Below are 7,582 nucleotides of genomic sequence, written 5' to 3'. Positions count from 1 at the left end.
CAATGATATGATGTTTACTTCTGGATATGATTATGGTCTCATGATATTTAAGGGGGCTTGAGTTGTTTCTCGACTACCTCTCCGTAAGGACTTGTTCGTTGGATTAACACCCGAAAAAATAGTGCAGACATGAGGGTGGAATGTGACGCCCTTAGCTAATTAATTAAAGGAACCGAGGTGTAGTTTGCTTCGTCGTCGTGCTGTCAATGAGGCTCAGTGTACGCTACTCACTCTGCCGAGGGTGGTTTGCCCCTTGAGGAGGAGTACGCTGCATTTAGGAAACCTAATGAGCGGCTATACCTATGGGGAATATTTGTAAAGGCTTCATAGTGAATCCTTAACCGCTCATCTCGGGAGTGAACAAGGGTCTTGAAAACCCGGGCTAGAGAGAGAATCATGGCTCGTGTGTAAAGTGTGCAACCTCTGCAGAGGGTTAGAAACTGATATATCAGTTGTGCTCACGGTTAAGAGCGATCTTGGGAGCTCCTTTGATTAGAGATATTATATCTACAGATGATTGAAAGGGAAATGGCCTCAACATTTCCTATAATCGATTTTGGTGTTTGACGTCCATCACAAAACCATATGGACTAACTAGTTTGCCTAGTGGATGTTTTTCTCAGGTGCATAAAGTTCACATAAACATAAAAAGAAAATGACTTTGGGAATTCTACAAAGTTTGGAGCACACAAGATTTGTTGCAGCGAGTGGCGCACCAGACACTGTCTGGTGCCCTGGCTAAGCACTCCACGAACTGGCCGCTCTCGTGTTTTCTCAGCGCTCGTCCACTAAAATTCATCGAACTTTGCGTGGGGGAACCAACGAGGATTAGTCAGAAAGTAAATGGTTCCAAAGTATATTCCTCGGGCAGGATAGCCAAGTTGGTCAAAGTAAATGCTCCAAAGTATATTCCAGATTATTTGTCCTCCATGCCCCGTACCTCTTTGCCATAGGCTTCCATTCTCGCATCATGGTAGCTTGAATTCTTCATGACTTGGTCGATGACGAGCTGGGAGCCTAGGAGTCTCCTCGGACGTTGAGGTGTCTGACCCCTAACTCGATGGCGATGCACAAACAATTGACCAGAGCCTTGTACTCAGCCACATTTTTGGATGCGGTGAAATGGAGTTGTATGACGTAGAACAAATGTACTCCAAGGGGCGAGATGAAGAGCAGACCCATGTCTGTTCCTGTTTTCATCAACGATCCATCGAAGTACATGGTCCATAGCTCGCCCTGTATCAGAGTCATCGGTAGTTGGTGTTAGTCCATTCAGCCAAGAAGTCAGCCAAGATCTAGGACTTGATAGCCTTTTTGGGGGCGAACGAGAGAGTTTCTCCCATGAGTTCGACCGCCCATCTGGCTACCCTGCTCGAGGCCTCCCTGTTCTAGACAATATCCTTAGAGGGAAGGACTACACCACTGTCACAGGGTGGGACTCGAAGTAGTGTCGTAGCTTTCGTCGAGCCAGGACTACTGCGTACAACGGTTTCTAGACTTGTGGGTAGCGGATCTTTGTTTCAGACAATACCTCGCTGGTGAAGTAGACTGCCCTCTGATCAGGCAAGACATGTTCCTCCTCTTGCCTTTCAACTACAACGCGGTGCTGACCACTTGGGTGGTTGCGGCGACGTAGAGCAAGAGGGTTCCCCTTCGCTAGGGGCACCAAAATGGGTGTGTTGATAAGGATCCTCTTAAGGTTCTCGAGGGCTTCTTCAGCCTCAGGGTCCAAACGAAGCACTCGGTCTTCCTTAAGAGTCGGTACAAGGGCAGGCCCTTCTCACCGAGGCACGAGATGAAGCGACTCAGGGCCGCAAGGCATCCCATGACCAGTTGAACTCCCTTAACATCTTTTATCGGTCCCATGTTTGTGATCACCGAGACCTTTTCTGGGTCGGCTTCGATACCTCGTTCCGATACGATGAACCCCAGGAGCATGTTTCGGGGGACACCGAAGACACACGTCTCGGGGTTGAGTCTAGCGCTCTTGGCCCGGAGGCAAGCGAAATCTATTTCGAGATCGGAGACGAGGTCACAAGCTTTCCTTGTTTTGACTACGAAGCCATCGACGTAGGCTTCCACAGTCGCGCCAATATGATTGCCGAACACGTGGTTCGTCCAACGCTGATACGTGGCACCGACGTTCCGCAACCCGAAGAGTAGAGCTCCAAGGAGAAGCTAACAAGAGACTGTCAAACACCGTTTTGCACTTTAGATCATATTGTTTATACATTGTAGCTTGAATATAAGGGGGTGTTTGGGAGTGAAGTTTTTTCACAGTTTTAGAAGAGTACTGCAGTATTATATACAGAATGGTGTTTGGCAAGCTGGCTAAAATCTCTTTTTCAAAACTGAAGTATTGCAAATACTATAATTATTTTAAGGTATTCTAAACTTAGGTCTGGACCTCAGTTTCTAAAATTGTGGTATTGTAAACTGCGGTATTGTCATGACTAAAGTATACTATAGTATTTCAAAAACTGTGATTTACAAAAACTTTGTTCCCAAACAGGGCCTAAGTATGTGTATGATTAAGCTGCTTGCAGACGACTTAAAATTTTGGTGCTCCAAATTGGGCTTACCATTTGCCCTAACCCCCTTCGCCACACGGAGGGTCGGAGGCTATAAAATGTCAACCCGTGTTCCTGTTTCCATCCTAGGGTTTGAAGAGCCACTCCGCCGCCACCACCTCGTCCAAACTTTCGTTTGTCATCATGGCGCCCTTCCTCATCTAATCTTGGTGGCGCCCCTTCCTAGCGTTTGTTCTGCCGTCCGCGCTGCAGTCTGCTTCTCCCGTTTCACTCCTATCTTAGCTGCACGGACTAGTTTTGCATCGTTTTGATCTACACCGTACCGTTTCACTCTCTTGTTCTTAACGGCGGGGGCGCGAGTTTTTCCGTGCTAAGCCGCCTACGCAAGGAGGTGATAGATTGACGCGTCAAGAAATCGTTTCAGTTGCCATGACTCCAGTAGGCAATATGATTGTTGCTTGACTACAGTTTTGTCTCCCACTACTTCGCCTTTTCTGTTTGTTTTAAATTTTAATCCCGCTCGCGATTTGATGAATCTTAACTAGGTTTCGGTTTCTGCACAGTGCTAACCCCGGGCTTGTCGGATTAACTTCCTGAAGAAGGAAGCCCCAATGCCTGTGCTAGATCCAGCATGCCATTCAGTGTTGCAGGTCATGACGAATCTTGTGATTGGTCTGTGTCAAAGCAATGGATACATATATATTCGCAATACATCAGCATTTTTTCTTTGTTATGTTTGGTTTGCTGTCTCGCTTGATTGATTGATGGCAGTGATTTGACATTACCTGCGCTTCTGATGTAACCTGTGAAGGAAAGGGAAAAATCAATGGTTGAATTTCTTAATATGAGCCATCTAGTAACCATTCAATTCAATTGTCTCTTGTTATTTCTGCATCAGCTCATTTCATTCATTTGGCAGTGATGATACAACCATTCAGCTTACAACGCCAGTTCTGCTTCTGATAAATCGTGACAGACAAAGCTGATTCATATCTGAGCCTTATCCGTGTCAGTTTTTAACAAATACGTACTCAAATTTAGGGTCTTGAATTTTTGTATCTGTCCAACCCGTACATCCCTTTGGCCACTGATGAAGTTGTCCAATGTTTGGAGGCTGCAGTCGGCTCCAAGTTCCTGCTTGTCAGGTAGAACCTACTTGGAGCTGCTGCACTCGCATGACAAGACTGGGCAATACTGAGGCCTCTATGCAGTGTCCAAATACGTTTGCAGTTTAATACTCCTATATATGGTAGACTAGTTATTTCACCCACAATATTTATACTGGGTTAATTTTTGCCGAGTTTAACTATCCTTACACGAGTGTTATTGTTCGTGTTGAGGCTGAAAAACTCGGAGAATGCGTGTTGTCATCAGCTTCGGCTCTGTGCTGTGAGTTGGGAGTTAAATAACAGCACAAGATTGTTTACTTCTGTGGTTTCATACCGCATATTTTGCACCATCCCTTGCAACATATTATCCTGTCAGGCTTAGAACAACGATTCATTAGCTACCTATATGTCAAACTAATTCATCAGCCATGTGTTCAACTAGTAGTTTTGACTGTTTTTATCTTCTAACAATTATCTCTAGAGGTGTCGAACAGGCCCTTAGAGTTGTGGATGATGATACCAAAGTAAAATACAGTTATCCCTGGCTTATTCCTTTTAAAAGGGTGCTGAGAACATTATTCTGACACAACTATATCAGACGGTGAAAACTCGAAAACCAAGAACACCTCACACGGCGCAGTAATTTCGTGCTACTAATGAGAAGTCAATACTTTTCTGATGATACATCACTTGCATCTTTTTTCGAGTTGCATAATGAATTTTACATTTTGAATTTCTGTGTCTCGTTTCAAATGCAAGCCATGTTCTTTTGCAGATAGTTTGGTAACATTTCACTGGTAGTCAGTCATGTTTAACTGAGCATCCACTTTTCTGAGTTGTTTATATTGTGTGTATCTAGCTTGTTTACCCTGTATCTCAAATGTTAATCTTGTTTTGATGTTTCTGTTCAGTAATTATCACTGGTAATGTTGTTTGTCTTGAGGCAACAAATTAGAGTCTCTGATGTGCTTCTTTCCATAGTGCATCAAGCGCTGTACGTTGCCAATAGCAGTTTGGAATAAGTTATCATGCATTCACTGTCCTTAAACAGTGTGTGCATCCCGATGTCCAACATTTGCTTCAATCCCCATTGCAAACTCGAACAATTTGCAAAATTTCTTCTAGTGACGTGTATGTGGTTTTTCTATTGTTGGGCAACCATAGGATGCCGTAGGATGACTGCTTTAATATTGCCTTCGTTGTAAATTTTTTAGTTCGACGATTAAAGTATTTTCTTTAGTTTGCTCTGCTCAGTTTACTTGTTAAACTTGTGCTATCTAGGTCCAGTGAAGTTCTCAAGACCTACGGATGTTCGAAGATTTTATCACCTACTGATGGGATCAACTAGGGTCGAGGGATTGTACATAACCAATTTACTTGTTGATTTGTGCTATGCTGATGTTTTATGGGCAAGAGTATGTAAGAAACCGGAGCTGTGGCAGGATTGGACAAAAAATAATCAAAACATTTATTATATTTTCTCGCCTTTTTATGATTTTGATTGAACGAAATTTTACAAAACCGGATTGACCCTTGAAAAAGACCGAGTACTAGGCCAGATTCTTGCGCATGTAGGTGAATATGCGAACAAGGGAGGACAGTACCTGAGTACCAATGACAAAGGAAATTTTCTTACGTTTGAATTGATTTTTCAGTCAATTAGTTTGTTAGGTTGGTCTACTCAAACCTTACCATTTAATCTTCTATATAACAACGAGATTAAAAAAAATGCTAGACGAAATGGAAACTCGCTGCATCTAAGCTGCATCCTAAATAAAGCCATACCAGTAAGCCTGGTTTGTCAGCCTTGGAAATGCGCAATTAATAACAACGCAGAAATGTTGTTAATTTTCCGTTTCATTGCATCCAATCGATACAGACAATCCCATCCAAAACGCGCTTTGCAACGCTGTCCTGAACAGCTATTAGCAAACCATCAGAGCAGCAAACCAGAACGGAATTGGAGAGCAGGAAGGAACCGACCCCAGGCTGCGGTGCGGAGTAGGTGGTGATGGTGAACCGGTTGCCCCAGAAGCTGCTGGTGCTCGCCGCGCCGGGCGCGGAGACGGAGAGCGGCGCCATGCAGCGCTGCCAACCCAGCCATCCTCCCGCCACTCTCACTGGATTCGCTCGCCCCCACACTGCTCACTAGGGCCGGACAAAATACTCGTAGCTCGTGAGCTCGTTCGACTCGTGGTCAGCTCGGCTCGACTCGACTCGTTTCAATTTTATCACGAGCTGAGCTAACATCTAAGCTCGGTTCGTTAACGAGCCAGCTCGACACGAACTCGAGCCAGCTCGTTAACTCGAATGAGCTAGCATTTATCTATAAAACAAAGCTTATATTTGTATTGGATGAATTAATAAGTGATGAACTATGTTAGTTTAGGGTTTAAATGGTGTGATATATAAAATTATGAGTATTGTTAGTCTTTTCTAGTGTTAAATTAGTATAAAATTAACAAGCAATTGATTATATTGTTGTATATATACATGTATACTATTTTTTTGTTGTGGCTCGCGAGCTAAACAAGCCAGCTCGAGCTCGCAAACAAGTCGAGCCGAGCTGGTTCTCTAGCTCGGTTGCTTAACGAGTCGAGCCGAGCCAGCTCGTTTCCTTAACGAGCCAGCTCGAGCTCGGTCGAGCCGAGCCGAGCCGGCTCGATATCCACCCCTACTGCTCACAGTCACAGGATAACACACACCTTCGTCGAATCCGACCAAAACGATCAAGAATATCCCAATCTGATAATGACTTGTTCGATTCTTAACCGGATTGCTTTTCTAATTTATATAAACTTTGATTAGCCGTAACGATTCCGGGTACAATCCAACGTAAACGAACAAGGCCTAAATCAGTCCAAACGGGTTTACTAATAGGATGGCCCGATCTAGTATAAAATTGAGCTTTTGATAAGGATCCGATAAGGAGAGTTGCAAGGACTATGGTATCGAATTTTTTCATTCGAGTATCTATTAGAAAAGAATTCTCCAGCATTTGATTCCTTACTAACAAAGTATTTATTGGTACACTTGAAAGGTATCCTAGAAAATCGAAGCAAGAGTTTGTTAATTGGTTTAGACGAATCCTTTGTGGTTGAGTCCAAAAAGAGAAAAAAATATTACGAGAAATTGACAAGTAAGATTTTCATTTCTTCTTCAAAAGAAGAGTGCCTTTTGATGCAAGAATTGCATTTCCTTGATATCGAACATAATGCATAAGAGGATCCATAAAGAACCATATGGTTTTTCGAAAAAACCCCGGGTACACCTTCGTCGAACGAGAGATTCTGATATTTGCCACCAGCAAGAAACAAGTTTGTAAAATTATCATCAGACCTACATTTCATAGACCCAGCTGGACCCACAATTCATAGACAAAGTGGTAATTATAACAAGAAGACAACAGTGGCAAAAATCCAATTATCTCTCGTCGAACTCCTTGGAAGAGAATCTGAAACTTATGGCTATGGGTTGCATTGTTTGCATGCTGCCTGAAGACTAAATGGGCTAGGCCTCAAGCGAAGCACATATGGGCCAGGAAGATGCTCCATGGAGGCCCATCAGCCGCTCGTCTTCACTGTTTTACGTGGCCATATGCTTCTTTGTATGTTGCCTCCTATATGTTACCTATTCTTGCTTTGAAGTTCCTAGAGCACTACTCTAATGTAATCTTATTGCTCACAGTCACAGTGGCTGCAACCTGGAGGGAAGGAAACCAAGTCCTCATTCCATGCTTTGCACGTCATTATCTTAGCTCCTCACTCCTTAGGCCCTGTTCGGTTGGGCTGGAATTGCCCGGGTTCACGGTCTGATACATGTGTATTATTCCCGTATGGATCAAATACCAGCCCACCAAGAAAGAAGTGTTCGTTTAGCCCACGTGTGTATGTGAACCCAGCCCAATCCTTGTGAAAACTTTCAATCCGGGCCTGGAATCGA

At 43.7% G+C, this 7,582-nt stretch overlaps 1 long non-coding RNA gene and 1 pseudogene across 2 annotated transcripts; one reads left to right on the top strand and one right to left on the bottom strand.

The window, feature by feature from the left end:
- Positions 1-2,665: 2,665 nt before the first annotated feature.
- Positions 2,666-5,119, top strand: LOC112552158 (uncharacterized). Its single transcript, NR_157036.1, has one exon. It is a non-coding gene; the product is annotated as an uncharacterized lncRNA (long non-coding RNA).
- Positions 5,120-5,255: 136 nt separating this feature from the next.
- LOC100276853 (uncharacterized) lies at positions 5,256-5,789 on the bottom strand (annotated as a pseudogene). The gene has a single exon (NR_157035.1). The product of NR_157035.1 is annotated as an uncharacterized protein (transcript).
- Between the last annotated feature and the right edge of the window lie 1,793 nt (positions 5,790-7,582).

The sequence above is a fragment of the Zea mays genome, chromosome 6 (assembly GCF_902167145.1).
Source record: "Zea mays cultivar B73 chromosome 6, Zm-B73-REFERENCE-NAM-5.0, whole genome shotgun sequence".
NCBI classification, from domain to species: Eukaryota; Viridiplantae; Streptophyta; class Magnoliopsida; order Poales; family Poaceae; genus Zea; species Zea mays.
Note: the sequence above shows the minus strand (reverse complement) of the source record. Positions and strands in the feature narration are given on the sequence as shown.